This window comes from Patagioenas fasciata, chromosome 6 (assembly GCF_037038585.1).
Source record: "Patagioenas fasciata isolate bPatFas1 chromosome 6, bPatFas1.hap1, whole genome shotgun sequence".
NCBI classification, from domain to species: domain Eukaryota; kingdom Metazoa; phylum Chordata; class Aves; order Columbiformes; family Columbidae; genus Patagioenas; species Patagioenas fasciata.
In genome coordinates this window covers 30581230-30595206 of record NC_092525.1, presented here as the reverse complement: position 1 = coordinate 30595206, position 13977 = coordinate 30581230, and the positions used below count along the sequence as shown (strand labels likewise).

The 13977-nt window shown below is 43.3% G+C and overlaps 1 long non-coding RNA gene across 1 annotated transcript; it reads left to right on the top strand.

The window, feature by feature from the left end:
* Window positions 1-268: 268 nt before the first annotated feature.
* Window positions 269-2985, top strand: LOC139828224 (uncharacterized). The gene is made up of 3 exons (XR_011739599.1): window positions 269-385; window positions 808-1095; window positions 2913-2985. It is a non-coding gene; the product is annotated as an uncharacterized lncRNA (long non-coding RNA).
* The last annotated feature ends 10992 nt before the right edge of the window (window positions 2986-13977 follow it).

Below are 13977 nucleotides of genomic sequence, written 5' to 3'. Positions count from 1 at the left end.
ACTGATGGTTTGTGGCTTCCTGCATTGTGTTCCCATTTGTATTGAAAATTACACTGGATCTGGCAGCACTGGAACTCTGCCAGGGCTAACAGGCCCATCCAGCCCCATGCTGACTCCTGAAGAGGTCCTTGGCTCCTTCCTGCATGGCTTTTTCCACCGCCAAGGAGCGCTGGTGACCAGAGCATGTACAGGCAGCCCAACCCAGGATCCCGAACTTTTATCGTTTTATTTGCACTAATATTTATTTTATTGTTTCAGACACCTCGCATCTCTACTGGCTTCAGGAACGTACAGCATCACAGGGAACAAAGCTCTGCCTGGGCACAGGAGTGGCAAGCAGAGGAGCCAATGCTGTCAAACACAGCCCTGAGACAAAAGATAAGAGGTTTGCACCAGGAGTAACATCAGCCCTTTACATGAGCATGGGTCCCTTCCTGAGGGTCCTCCTTTGGGATTTGCTTCTGGATTTTGCCTCACAATGTCACTGGGGGGCAGAAGGCACATAGCCTGCATTTCATTTCTGTGGCCTTTCAAAAACTGAATGAAGTGCCCATAAAAGTGGGGTGGGGAGTAGGTTCTAGTTCTCTCTTTACTCAGGACTGATGAACTGGAAGGCTGTGGCTGGCACCACTGTTGAGCCAACTTTCTTATTACTTTTTGGCTTCAGTTTTTGGAAGGAGGCCAGTAATAAGGCTGGAGTTTGGAGAGGTTCTCTGCCCTTCAGTGAAGCACACCTTGTAGAAGGATGAACACCTCCTGAAAGGATTGTGCAATTACTGATCACAATGTGATTTTTTTTTTTTCCAGTGAGGCTGCATCTGCTGTCAGAGAAGTGCTCTGGTCCATCCTCCCCCAGCTGAGACTCAAGAGATACCAGAAAATGGACAAATTTGCCCTGAGCGTGATTTTACTCATTTTGGCTCAGCTCCATTAATGGATTAAACCATGGTTCATTAAGCAGTGGCTACTGTGGAAGTTACGGTAATGTTTTGAGAGAGGCAGCCTGGCAGCCAGCAGCACAGCGTGGTGCATGGGGACCCAAGTGCCCCCTGGGATCCCGGGAGAGCTGGCATCCCAAAACGCCTCTGCTGTCAGGTGCTTGTTTGTTCAGCCTCTTGCTTTGAAACTAAAATTAGTGAGTGGGAAGGCTCAGTCTCTTTTCTGCTTTGTTTTCCTGTTGTTGTGGATGTTCTTGAGTAGCATTGCCTGTAATAAAGCAGTGCCAAGTTTAGCATCTGTACCTCATCATGGAGGGAAAGGCTCTCGTAAGCGTGAAGGACAGAGGCTGCTGAGCCTGGCTGAGGTGAAGCACACCTTTCTCTGCCTTTCCATGTCCTCTCTGCAAGAGTGTGGTTAGATCCCTCTCTTCTATGGTGCTAGAAATTGTGCTTTTATGTTTCACCTTCCCCAAAACCAGAATCTAAAGAAAGGCTCATACGGAGCAGGGTGTGTGCTTGTGTGTGCCACCTGCCTGTGCCTAATTAAAAGGAGGCAGCCGGACCTGCAGGAGCAAACCAGGAGGGTTTCCTTCAAGTGTTGGTACCACAGCCCGAGTGCTGTGTGGATGCTCAACCCCTGTTTGCATGGTCAGGCTTGATGGCACTGAGGTCCTACAGCTCCATGCTTTTCTTTTGCTCTCTCTGGGCTAAATGAGCTTTAGGCTTAAAGGGAATTTTAGAAATAGTTGTCTTACAATCAGAAAAGTTGTTATTTTCCATATCTTAATCTTGGTTAAAACCAGTTAGCAGTTTTCTGGTGAAAAATGAAACTTTTTGAAATTGGCTAAAAGCTGGGAGGCAACTGAATGCATGATGAAAGGCAATGGTGGTGAAAGAAAAGCCTCCCTGAGCAGAGGCAGGTTCTACTGTGGCAGTGGGGTGCAGTGGGACAGGTGTACCCAGCCTGGGGTGATGGGCTGGGAGGGGGTCAGGCACATCCCCAGCCCCCCCGCAGTGGCAGGCCCTGTGGATGGGCACCCCAGAGTGCCACGGTCATGGCAGCAAGTGATGGGGCTTCACTCGAGGGTCGAAGTACACAAAGTGCATTGCTTTTGAAAGTCTTGCTTTTACATCCTAAACAAGGAATTAAATTAGTATGTGAGCTATTTCTCTGTGTTTATGCTGAAATATTACAGTGGAAGTGTTCTGACCCAGACAAGCTAGAGTACTAATTTTTCTTAAATGGTTTTGTAGACAAAAAAAACACTATAGCTTATTTTGTGTTGTATGTCTGAGAGGCTGTACAAAAGAGTTAAAATTGAAGGACAGGAAGAATTTTAAAAAAAGGACCTCTGTCTGTTCAGAATGATTCAAGCTTAAAGATAGGATACTGCTGCATTTTCACTTCAAGCATCACTTCATCAATATTTCCGACATTTCGGAATAGCAGAGTGAAAAAATACAGGGATCTCTTCAATCTGTTGAAAAATATCTTCCTGGTGTTCTACCAGAGTGCTGAAAGACATTCCAAGGAAATATGTATATATATAGATAGATACAAAACCATATAAAAATATTAATCTTTATTAGAGACCTAGTTCTGGGGAAAACAATATGACAAGCACAACTACTGTAAATGGTACAAATCCATTAAAGCTTGCAAGTACCAGGAGCTGCTTTTGTGTTGAATAAAAGTTCACAAAACCTAAGGTTGCCTCCAAACACAGAACTAACCTAAGAGTTTGGTTTTATCACTGACTGGACCTGTCATATTTCCTCTTAATGAGGCTCAGTTCTGAAGAAAAGGAGGAAATGAAAATGGTCGGTGTGATAGGCTGTACAACGCAGTAATTGGGTCAAGCTGAGACATTGGTGGCCTTCAGGAGCAGAAGAATAAATTCGTAAGCAGGTTGGCATGTGCATTTTTTTTCTATAGAAATTCCTTAATGCAATTTGTATTTTTCTTCCAAATAGGACTGACAGAAAAAACAGTTTGTGGATGTGTGAAGTGTTACATGTTATACTTCTCAGTCTGGTAGGACATAGGTGGTTACACCTTTGCCCAGATCACCTTTCCATGCCTGGAAAATTTATTGTGAGATTTTGGAAGTCATCTTCAGTGTTGCTCAGCAGCTGTCAGGAGGTCTGGAGGCTCTGACTCCTGGACTGAAATACATACAGGAGGAGCAAGGTGACAGATACACAGGTTTAACCCTGGTAAGTCCAGAGCAGTCAGGTGGACCTACATGTCAGTATGAGGCAGAAATACTCTCTGTGGATGTTTTCCAGCTCATATTAAGAGTTCACAGAGAATATCTCTAGTGTAATAGAAGCCCATATCATTGTGTAAATCTAAATATAAATTATGCTGATGATTAATTTTTCTAATGTGGCTTAAGACATCATGTTATCCTTGATTTCAGTTTGATTGGATTTTAGGAATAAACTTCATGTGTGAAAATAGGATAAACTTGTTTTATAAACGTAAGCATTTGAGATAGACTGCTCTAATGCAGTCAAGACAGGGCAAGTCTTTCCTAGGTTAACTGCTATGCTGCCCAGATAGAAGTCAATAAAATGGAAGAACTGTGTCCTGTCCTGTTCATATTATCTTGTAGGCAAAATAACCCTCCTTAAAGGTTTGAATTTGGCATTCACTTTTCTACTTGCAATGTACTTCTAAGGCTGGATCCTCACTCTTTGCCCTTCATTTCATAGGTCAGCATCCAAAAGGCTACAAACTGGCCAAGGCAGGGTAACTTTATTAGCACCATCTGGGAAATAAAACATGTGATCACATTTTCAACAAGCAAAATAGTAGGTGACTGTTCATCTACTAGGAAAGTAGTTTTTACTAATAAACTTAGTTTTATACTTTTTTAATACGTCTACAATATTGTGGAAGGAAATTTGGCATTGCACATATGCAAAGAATCAGTCACGATTGGATTGCCAGGTCCCATAATACCTGCAGTTCATAGTCAGAAACAGTCAGAAAGACCTCAACAATTTTTCCTCAAGTCTGTAGCAAAATGAATCAAGTCAGCTCTGTCAGAAGCCCCCTGAGCTTCTACAGGGACTGGCTGTTACATTTGCTATTTCTTGCCAGTAGTTTTATAGATTGGAGAGGTTGCACCAGGATCTTTTGGCTCTGTGTGCACTATGTACTTTAAACACATTGCAGAAAAACATCTCAAAAGCACTGACAGTGTCATTCTTTTTTTTTTTTTTTCATTCACACACTAAATATAATCTTTTCCACTGGATAAAAATTATTGACATTTCACAAGTTGCTACCAGCAAAATTCTTGAATTCCCAAATACTTTAAAATAATTAAGTTATCATTACACAATTTCTTCAGGGATCACAGCAGTATACTGAAGCTTGGTTTCCTAAGGAAACACAATCTATACACTCATGCTATGGATCTGTTAACACAAAGCTTTCTCTCTTTTTGAACTTTTCAGCTGTAACAGCCGATTTCCAATAAATCTGATGATACACATACCTCGAAGATATCAAATTACTGCAGGCTCTGTGGCAATCTGGAGTGCCATCACTTAGGGACAGCAGGTTTGACAGTTAGCTGGTGGCAGCAGGGAATGCAGGAGGGGAAGGGGCGAGGTGGGTGCTCCAGCCCCGGGACAGGCTCCAGCCGGAGCACAAGCTGTGTTGGGCACCACAGCACCGGGATAAGATGTGAACTCAATGCACTGCTCCGGCCACTCCCAGAATGGCTCATTCATCCATGAAAACCTATTTTCCAAAGGGATCTTAGTGACTTCCAGAAGAATAGACCGTGTCCATGTGGCTAACACTTGGTGCTGCTGTCTCTTCACTAGGCGTTTGTCTGGACATACACATGAGCTTGCCCCAGGAAGAAGTCCCAGCACACTTGCTCTTCTGCAATGTCTTCTCAGGTGGCTTATGATGTGTTTATAAAGATGCATGATACTGAGGTCATACAGATTACTTCAACAGTGTTCACAAATTCTTTTGGGGAAGAAAGAATGCATTACAATAATGTCATCAACTGGAAATGTCTAGAAAGGACAGCTGGTTCAGATTAGGCCTTTTATAAGCTACAAGTTTTTATAACTGTTTAGTTCAGTTGTGAATTTTCATTTTAAGTAGATGCAGTGATGCCATGCCCAATACATGCAGTTAAGTAAGAATAGTGCCCTGTTATGGCTTAGTTTTTATTAAGAAATAGTCATACTGACCCAAACCAAGATATCCCAATAGAACTGTTGTGACACCAGCTATATTTGTGTGTGTCTGCCTTGCCCAGTTGTGGCAAACTCTTCTTGTATATGAAAATTATTTTACACGTACATAGATAAGTGTTTGTGCAGAAAGAAAAGGTGGATGCAAATCTCCACATTATATTATACTCATGTAGTATTACTCGTATACTTTATCAAGCATTATTTTTAAAAAAAGTTTTTGCCAATTAAAAAATCCTGAAAATCCCTCCTTTGGAAAAAAAAGAAGTCGTACAGCCTGCACCTTCCTTAAGAGAGCACCTGGAATAGAGGTCCCTTAGTGTTCTTTGTGACCCCCAGCCCTGTGGAGGGATGCCACTCTCCCCGCCTCACACGCTTCGTGTCGTCTCTGCCTCTTTGCTTTTTTCAAAGCGCGTCTTTCCTAAGTAGGTAGGGACGACGTGCCATCTGTTGGGGAGATTAGCATCCCTGAGCCAGGGCCCTGTGATACTCCTAGACAATATAGGAAATGTATTACCAGAATGTAGTGACTTGTATTTGCATTTCACACATTTAGCTTTGCTTCACACATTCCTCTCTCTCAGACATGATAAAGGGAGAGAACGCTCTATTTCTTGTCAGTGTGGATAGATGGCACCCCTAGAAGAATATGCATTTGAAGCAATATGTTCTGCATCACTGACGTAAGCTAAGATGCTGTTAAGGCCAGGCAGGTTTGTTTTCCCATTCAGTGCTAGCGAGCGGGGCACTCAGGGACTCGGTGTCCTTGAATTTAAAGAAGATTGAAATGTTGCATTGTTCAGAATGAAGGGAACAAGGATGGGAGCAGAATGATGCTGAGGCAGACAGTAAACACTTGATTGCAAGAGCTGAATGGACTTGGCCTACATTTCAAATCTCTCCGTGATCTCCTTTATTTCACTGGTTTGTATTCCCTGACTGTACCGCTAGTTCCAGGTTTGTTCCCATAGTTTCTCCCAGATTTTTCTTCATGTCTGCAGTGCTGATTGTGCATCGTGGCAGAAGAACTGTCCATGCCCAAGCTTTCATGAACGAGGGATGCCAGGGTAGTGATGTGTACAAGGTCATTTCTCCCTGTCTATGTTTTGTCCTTTTAAGATTGAAAATTGTCCTCATGAGATTAGCTTGGTAGTCTCTAAACCCACCATTTTATACCATGTGGCAGGGCTCTAATGATGAGGGTGCAGAAAGGTTTCTGCATTTCTAAAAGCAAATTTTATTAGTAGCAAGCCCTGCCGTACCCACCAAGCAAGTCCATCACTCCCTTTTCATTTCCCAGTCCACCTGGGGAAGAAGTCAAGGTTGTGAGTGCTGAGCCCTGAGCTCATCTGCATCTTACCAGGGACACATATTTTCTTATTGTTTGTTTACTGCTTTTGTTGGAATAGCTAATAAACAGGGAGTGAATGGAGAGGGCAACACCTGCAGAGAAAGCCATAGTAGTTACCAGTGTATTTCCTTTAAATATCCAGATTTTTGCAAATCTGTCAGTGGAGACAAAGGCATGTGTAAAATCATAGTTAAAGCTAAGATAAGGAAAGAAAAATGCAGGGTTTTCTAACTGATATTTCACAGCAATAACCAATTTTACTTCAGTGGAGATCTAAGTGTCTTGCTGGAGCTGAAGGAAAGAAATGGAGACAAATTCAATGCAATGCATTTGTAATAGAGAAAATATCTTTTTTTATATTCACAATGTTTGCTAAAATGGTTTGCTCCTGAAAAAAGAGTCTCTAGAACTGAAAATTATAGCTGGATTTACAGATGCCTTGGGGGGAGTTCTGAACCTTGTCTCTTGTATATTGGATGGATGATTAGAGCAGCAAACAATTGTGATTTACTCATCATTTCATTCTTACATACAAACCAAATTTTTTTTTGTCAATTTGTTCAATATGTTATGGTTGATCCCCCAGGTATCTGGTAGATGCAACCTCGAGTATGATCGTCATTTAGAATGGCATCTTAAAATATGTAAGCTATGTTACTGGGCGATGCCTACAAATACGTAAAACACAGAGTATAAAGAATGATGTCTCAACTCTTTGAGAACAACAGCATTTGCCAAAGCATCTTTAAATTTCAGTCAAGTTCTGTAGGATGGGTTTACCACTAAACTTCCGTCACTGATTCCTACAAATATATCCCTGGTAATCACTGCCAAAATTGCCCTTGCTGTTTGGCTGCATTATATGTGGAATTTTGAAAAGATTATAAATAGCTCAGTATAGAAACTAATTCATCAACTACTCTCTGATTTTTATTTCGTATTTATTTCAGGGACTGAAGGCACCACAGTATTTGCATTTGCCTAAGCACGAGAAACTTACATGGTAATTCCCCTGCTGGTGCATTAAAGGAGGAGTGACTTCAGGCAATGGATGGATGGGGTTTGTGGATTGAATCTCTGGCCGTGCTTGCACTCTGGAGAGTTCTTGCCTATGGCTGTTTGGAGAGGTGTTCAAGTCTGCATCAAACAGTACAGGGATGAACAGGCCTGAGGCATGGACCAGTGTATGTGAGTATCACCTTCTTTTTCCCTGTTGCATGCCCATGAAAACCAGAGAATCCAGTCTAAAATGTGATGTTTCCTATTGTGCCCTTTAATTCTCACCCATAACTTTGATCAGGGAGGGAGGGGAGCTTGAGAAAGCTAGTCTGAGACCCAGCTAGGATGAATATTAAATACATGTGAAGATCTTACTAATGAAACAACCAGAGACACAAAGAAGAGCTGATGTGTTGTACATGAAGGATTTGGGCTACTCACCTTGGACAAAACGCTGACCCAAACATGGGGAGAGGGGGCAGGTGGCTGTCCACAGGAGAGGTCTAGTGAAGTGGCACCAGTGTAAGTCAATGCACAAGTGACCACTGCTACAGCACTGGGCATTAGCCCCACTGCACAAATTGCTTGGTTGTACTTCTGAGTGATCTTGGATTATGTATTTCCTTCCAGCTCCCAATGCTGCAGCGTGTCATGCCCTGCATGATGTTAAATTCAGTAGCAATCCCCAGTGCAGAGCATGTGTGAGAGCTGTGCAGTGCTCAGGGACCAGCAGCAGAGCAGACTGGGGTTAGGGAGAGGCAAGGTTTTGGAGCACTTCTTCCACAGGTGCTATTAGAGACAACAAATCTATAGCTTAAGATCAGACATCATCCCAGAGAGACAAGAGCTTTCCCTCCTCCTATTGCTCTGCAAGGCAGAATTCCAAAGGCCTCAGCTTTGTTTCACTCTAAGTGTTCATCACCACTTTTTAATGACCGAATTCTCACTCAACCGTGAAATAATTTAGGCAAAACTGCATTAGTAAGCAAACTTGCTAAATTCATAATTAAGGTATTTTCAAATATTATGGATAGAAATTAACTTACTGTGCTGTCTATGGGAACAGTGCAGAAGACAGGAGATTGTCTTGTGGAATATTTATGAGATCCTTGCTGGTATTGGTGGAGGACATAGACAAATCTGTGGTGATGCAGCAGTGAAAGTGTTGGTATTCGTGTAGCCTGGAAACATTTATTTCCACAGTTCAAAGAGAAATTAGAAAAATCTGTGTTTCCTTTCCCCACCAGCAAGAGCTGAGCAGGGAGTTGTGCTGGCAGAGGGGCGAAGCCCTATGGAAGCTGCCAGGGAAGGGGGTGACGCCATCCTCACGGTGGCCATGGGCAGAGGTCTCAGCACAGCACCTCCGTGGCAGGAAAGCAGGCAGGTGGCAGGGGAGTTTTCCTCTGAGATTATTGCTATTTGAGGAGATGTCTGAAAAGCAGCATTTCCCTGCAGGCCTAGCAGGGAGGGAATTTGTGGGCTGTAGATCCAGGGTGGCACAGGCTGCCCTGGATTCAGCAGCATCACCCACCGGCACTGCCCATGCTGGGGGAGCAGTGCACCCCGACAGCACCCAGCCCTCATTGCAGCAGTGGCCAGAGCCGAGGTGAGATACACGGTGCTGGCAATGACATCCCTGGATGTTTGGGGTTTTTTTGCTTTTTCCTGTTTAATCATGTTTCCCCTTAATTGTGTCCAAGTGTGTCTTTTTAAAAGGAAACCAGCAGCAGTGTGTTAGGGGGTCCTTGAAGGATCTTTGTGACAATATCAAATGCTCCCCTGTTCCTCTGCATCCTAAACGTCAGGGGCAGCTCACCTTTTCTGTCACCTCTGCCAGAGAAACTGGGAGTGGGGCTGGTCAGGACATGGGCAAGGAAAGGATTTTGGCAAGAAAAAAATGTTGGTTTGGTGACAAGCTTTTGATATATTTATGCTGGATAAAGTAATGAAAAACCTAATTTAAAGTGTTTAGTTTGGGATATTTTTGTTTCAGAAAAGGAAATGAAAATTTTACTTCTACATGTTTATTTAAAAATGACTTCTCAATTTAATATTGACTACTGTCATCTTAGAAATGAGAAATTATTTAAACATTCATTTTCAGCTTTTAATTAAGAATTATGAACTCAACCTGCTGAAAATAAACAGAGACACTGATCTAGAAAAACAATGATTTTCAATAAGTTAGTTCTACAAGGCAGCCATCCTTGCTGATTTAACAAGTGTCATAAAAGAATAGGAAAATTTCAGCATTTTCATTACATTCATTACATGATGACTCCAGCAGATGATGCAGTGAACTAAATATCCCACAGCTGACCTGGTAGGATGGAATGTAAGATAAGTTAAAAGATTTTTACAAGAAAAAAATAATTTTGGTAGTTTTTTTCCAATTTCCTGGATCTTAGGAGAATATTTTTTTTTTTTTTAAATTGGAAGAAACACAAACTTTCACCAGTAAACATGTCCTGCAATTCTGTATTGCAGCAGGCTGGTGGTATGACAGGATGATCGAGCTGAGATTAACCCAAAATGAGCATGAGCATTTGGAAGCAGAGGAGAGAAAAGGCAGAGCAGCAGTTCTGAGGTGGATGGGCAGCTGGAGCTTCCCCTACAGCTGCAGACCGCCTGGAAAAGGCTGAGCAGCCATGGCCATGGTTGCACCCACACCTGCCCTCCTGGAGCTGGACTGGGCACCCGCCCCCAGCGGATTTGCAGCTCTGGTAACTGGGTGTTTGTGCACCCCATGTGTGTGCGTGTGGCCCATGGAGAACCTGGCAGGGAGCCAGAAAACCCACTGGAGAAGCCTGAGGCCAGCAGTGCAAGGTGGTCTCCTCTCACCTCCCCTGCTGTATCAGCCTACAGGAGCAGGGTGGAGAAGGCAAGCAGGAGGTGTGTTTTAGGAGGCATGTTTAAGATGTCAGTGGGAAAAGGTTTTGCATCCTTCCTTCACATGAGGCTATGATGAACCTAGCAGGGTTGAACTTAATCACAAAAGTCATCCAGACTGGTAGTGAAGATGTTGATGAGCTATCACTGAGATGTGATGTCAGGATGTGGAAGTTAGGAATGAAGATGATGTGCTGTGTGACTACGGGCACCAGCCTGGTGCTGCACTGCTGCTGCATTTTCACAGGGGAAACTGCTGTCAGCCTTGTCCTTGGAGGACGTGATGCTGGTTGTGGGGTTGGGATTGGGGAATCAGCTACCCCACGCAGCCTTTTTGGTTGTCTCTCTAATGAGCTGGCTTGTGGGGATAGCAAGAGTTAACGGCTAACATTGTTTTATGGCCAGTGCGTGTGATAAACAAGATTATCTGTAATGAGATTAACCTTGGACAGGCTAAACCACTGATGAGTTCATCTTGGTCTGAGGCAATTCTGAAGCAGTTGTAGCACCAGAGAGGCTCTGAAGTGGTGCTGGCCATCCCAGTGTGGCAGGGTCCTGCTGGAAAGTGGTGGCATCTCCTTCTTGGATGGAAGGACAGATGCTGCAGGTAACAGGTGGCCAAACGTAATGCACCCCACTGTAGGCGTGTGATGTAAATGACATAATAAGCTTCAAAGAATCATCTCTGGTGAAAACTGAGTACGGTTCCAGCTGGAAATATTTGTGAGGTGCTCTGTGATTATGGTGGTTTATATTAACTTAAAATCTGTCCATGTAGTGCTGTTGCAATGGAGAACTGATCTGGTGGTGGTTTCATGCCAACTCAGTTATCCACTCAGTCTGTCCCAATAAGTACCCACTGGGAATGTGTCTCCCTTAGCCCAAAGTCCTTGCTACAGTAATGCACAAGGCAAATGGAGAATTATCGACATTTTAGCAAACATCATTTATAATCCTGCCACTGCCACTTACTGGTTTCAGACCCTTATTTCCTTGGCCAAATCTCACTGTCATTGATCAACTTTTTGACATGCAAAATCTAAAGCAATTTAGTATTTTTTTCAATCAAATATTAAATGGTTATTCTAATTTCAGTAATTAGTCTTTTAACAAATTTAAATTATGTTTTTAAGAGAAGAAAAATATAACCTAGAAGTCTTTCTTTTCCTGTTGCTTTTCCTTTAACTCTGTGTATGTAGTTACAGACTGAAATTACACTGCTTAAACTTGATAGAGAACCACGTCAGCAACAAAAAAGGAAAACAAGACAGAGAAAGAGAAAGGAAAGTAAAAAAAACTCATAGTGTACCAGAAAGGCTTTTCTTTTCCATCTTAAATTATGCAGTATACGAAAGTATCGAATTTGAAAAACTGACTCAGAGCACAGTGCTAGTGAGAAAGCAGGCAAAAAAGCAGATACGGAACTGCTCACAGACTCAGATTAAGTGAGCTTCTTGCCAGCCCTTCCCCACCCCCAGCATCTTACAGATCGGAGAATTAGGCAAGCTGCATCCCGCAGCGTGTGCATGAGTCACATGTCAGATGCACAGCGAGGGAAAAAAGTCAATTCGCAGAGTTTTGTGGCTGGTGAGGTCTGGCCAGGGCCAGCCCTGACTTCCAGCATCGCCTGGGCACGGGGCCCCGCTCAGCCGTACTCATGCTCTGCCCGGGGATGGCTGGGTGTCATTTGCTCAAATGGTGACAAAAGTATAGATGAACTAGGTAGAACAGTTTTGTGTATTAAATTGTCTCAGTGCAAATTGAGAGTGAGCATATGAAGAGGAAGATTGGTATTTGCTATATTTCTCTTTCTCAGAAACCCTATTAGTGATCTCCCACTTCAGCACTTCACTTGTTGGTTAGTCCCCATTCTCCAAATGCCACTATGTCACAGAGGGAACATCAGCCCAGAAATAATTAGTATGGCAATTTGGCACTCACTCTGCAAATTACATCTAGCAGTTGCATGCAAAATTGTCTGTAGAAATCATCTGGCTCTTACCAAGAGTTAGTTTAATAATGGAGCTTGTTTTGTTACTGCCGCTATTATGCTGAAGTCTGTGGTTAAGATTTGTTCCCCTCTTGCTGATGGAAACATCTTCTAGCAAGAGAGAGAAAAATTAAGCCTTTTCTGCTACACTGTGCTTTGTTGGAGTGAGGAGTCCCGATTTAATGTCTGTTCAGAATATAACCGGTGGCCAATATTGACTCTTTTGGGAGACCCACCCAAATGCTGTATTTCATGCACATAATAGACTACTGGAGTTCTCTGCACCAATTAATAATTAATTGGTGCAGAGGCAACAGTAAGATCTCCCACTTCTTAGGTGGCTGCTGAGCCCGAGCTGAACCATGATTCTTTCTGGTACTGAGGAGGAAAGGCAGCAGGAAAGACTAGAAGACAACACACTCTGCCCCAAAGATGAACCAGCTCTTCATTGCAGTGAGGTACGTTGCCCTCAGCTTGACATTGCCATCAGTTTGACATGACAACACTCATCTCCTCCTTCGTGGATGTTCTCAGGACACTTATGAGACAAAGGTGGACTGTATTTTCCTTTCTGTCAACAAACCCCATCATGGACCTGAGAAAGCTGCTTTAGCAAAAGTGGGGTTTGCCCCAGCCAGTACAGTCCCTTGAAAAGGTCCCAGTCCAGCATGTCAGCATCATCACACCAGCAGTATATTACCAAACTTCCAGCCCCTTTACTAAACGACCTAGCAACCAGCCTTTTCTGTGGCAACAGGAGATTCTGCAGCAGAACTTGTAGGTGGCATTTTAAGAGAGGGACTAATACAGAACTACCAGATTCCTGTCAAAGGAAAATACAATATCCTTATGATATGGACACTACAGGATTTCTGATGCTGCTTTCAAAATGGATCCAAAGAAACGAGGCACGTAGTGTACTAGCTGGAGAAAAGTACACGAGGAATGGGGTGGTTTGTGTGCATGTGTACACATGCTTCTTGGGCTTTACACACACATCCAAGTTATTAGAGGACAGCAGGTATTAGACATCAGCTGATTCTCCATGACACTACACAGGAACATCGTTAGCATATGCCGGGCAATGCAAACGAGTTTGTGCATCTTTTCTTGACTTACCTTGCAGCTCAGCAGGTGGGAAGTAGGTCTAGTACCTGTGACTATGCCCTCGGTGACACAGATGATATGCTTTTTTTGAACATGTGGAAGCATGAAGAGCTTTAAACACACTGTGTGACTGTCTTCATGTGGCAGGTTCTGCAGCTGTGTGCTCTTTGGCCACTGCTTAGGTTTCATGTGTTGTTTTCTTCCCATGGATTAAAAGAAATGTAGCCTGCTGTCAGGCTAGTCGTGCGGCCAAGGAGCTGGGTGGTGAGGAACAGGAGAAGGTGTGATTTTTTGCTGTCCATTGATTCCTTGGTGCTGGTGCTCACTTGAACTACAGTGCAATTAACTGAACACCTGATGCTCATGCAGCAGAGCACCTGACGGCATTTGTAATGGTACTTAGATGTGAGCACTCATGGAATGGGGCATTGCTCTAATTGTCAGACTTTACTTCTGGCAGCCTTTAAGTCCCATTA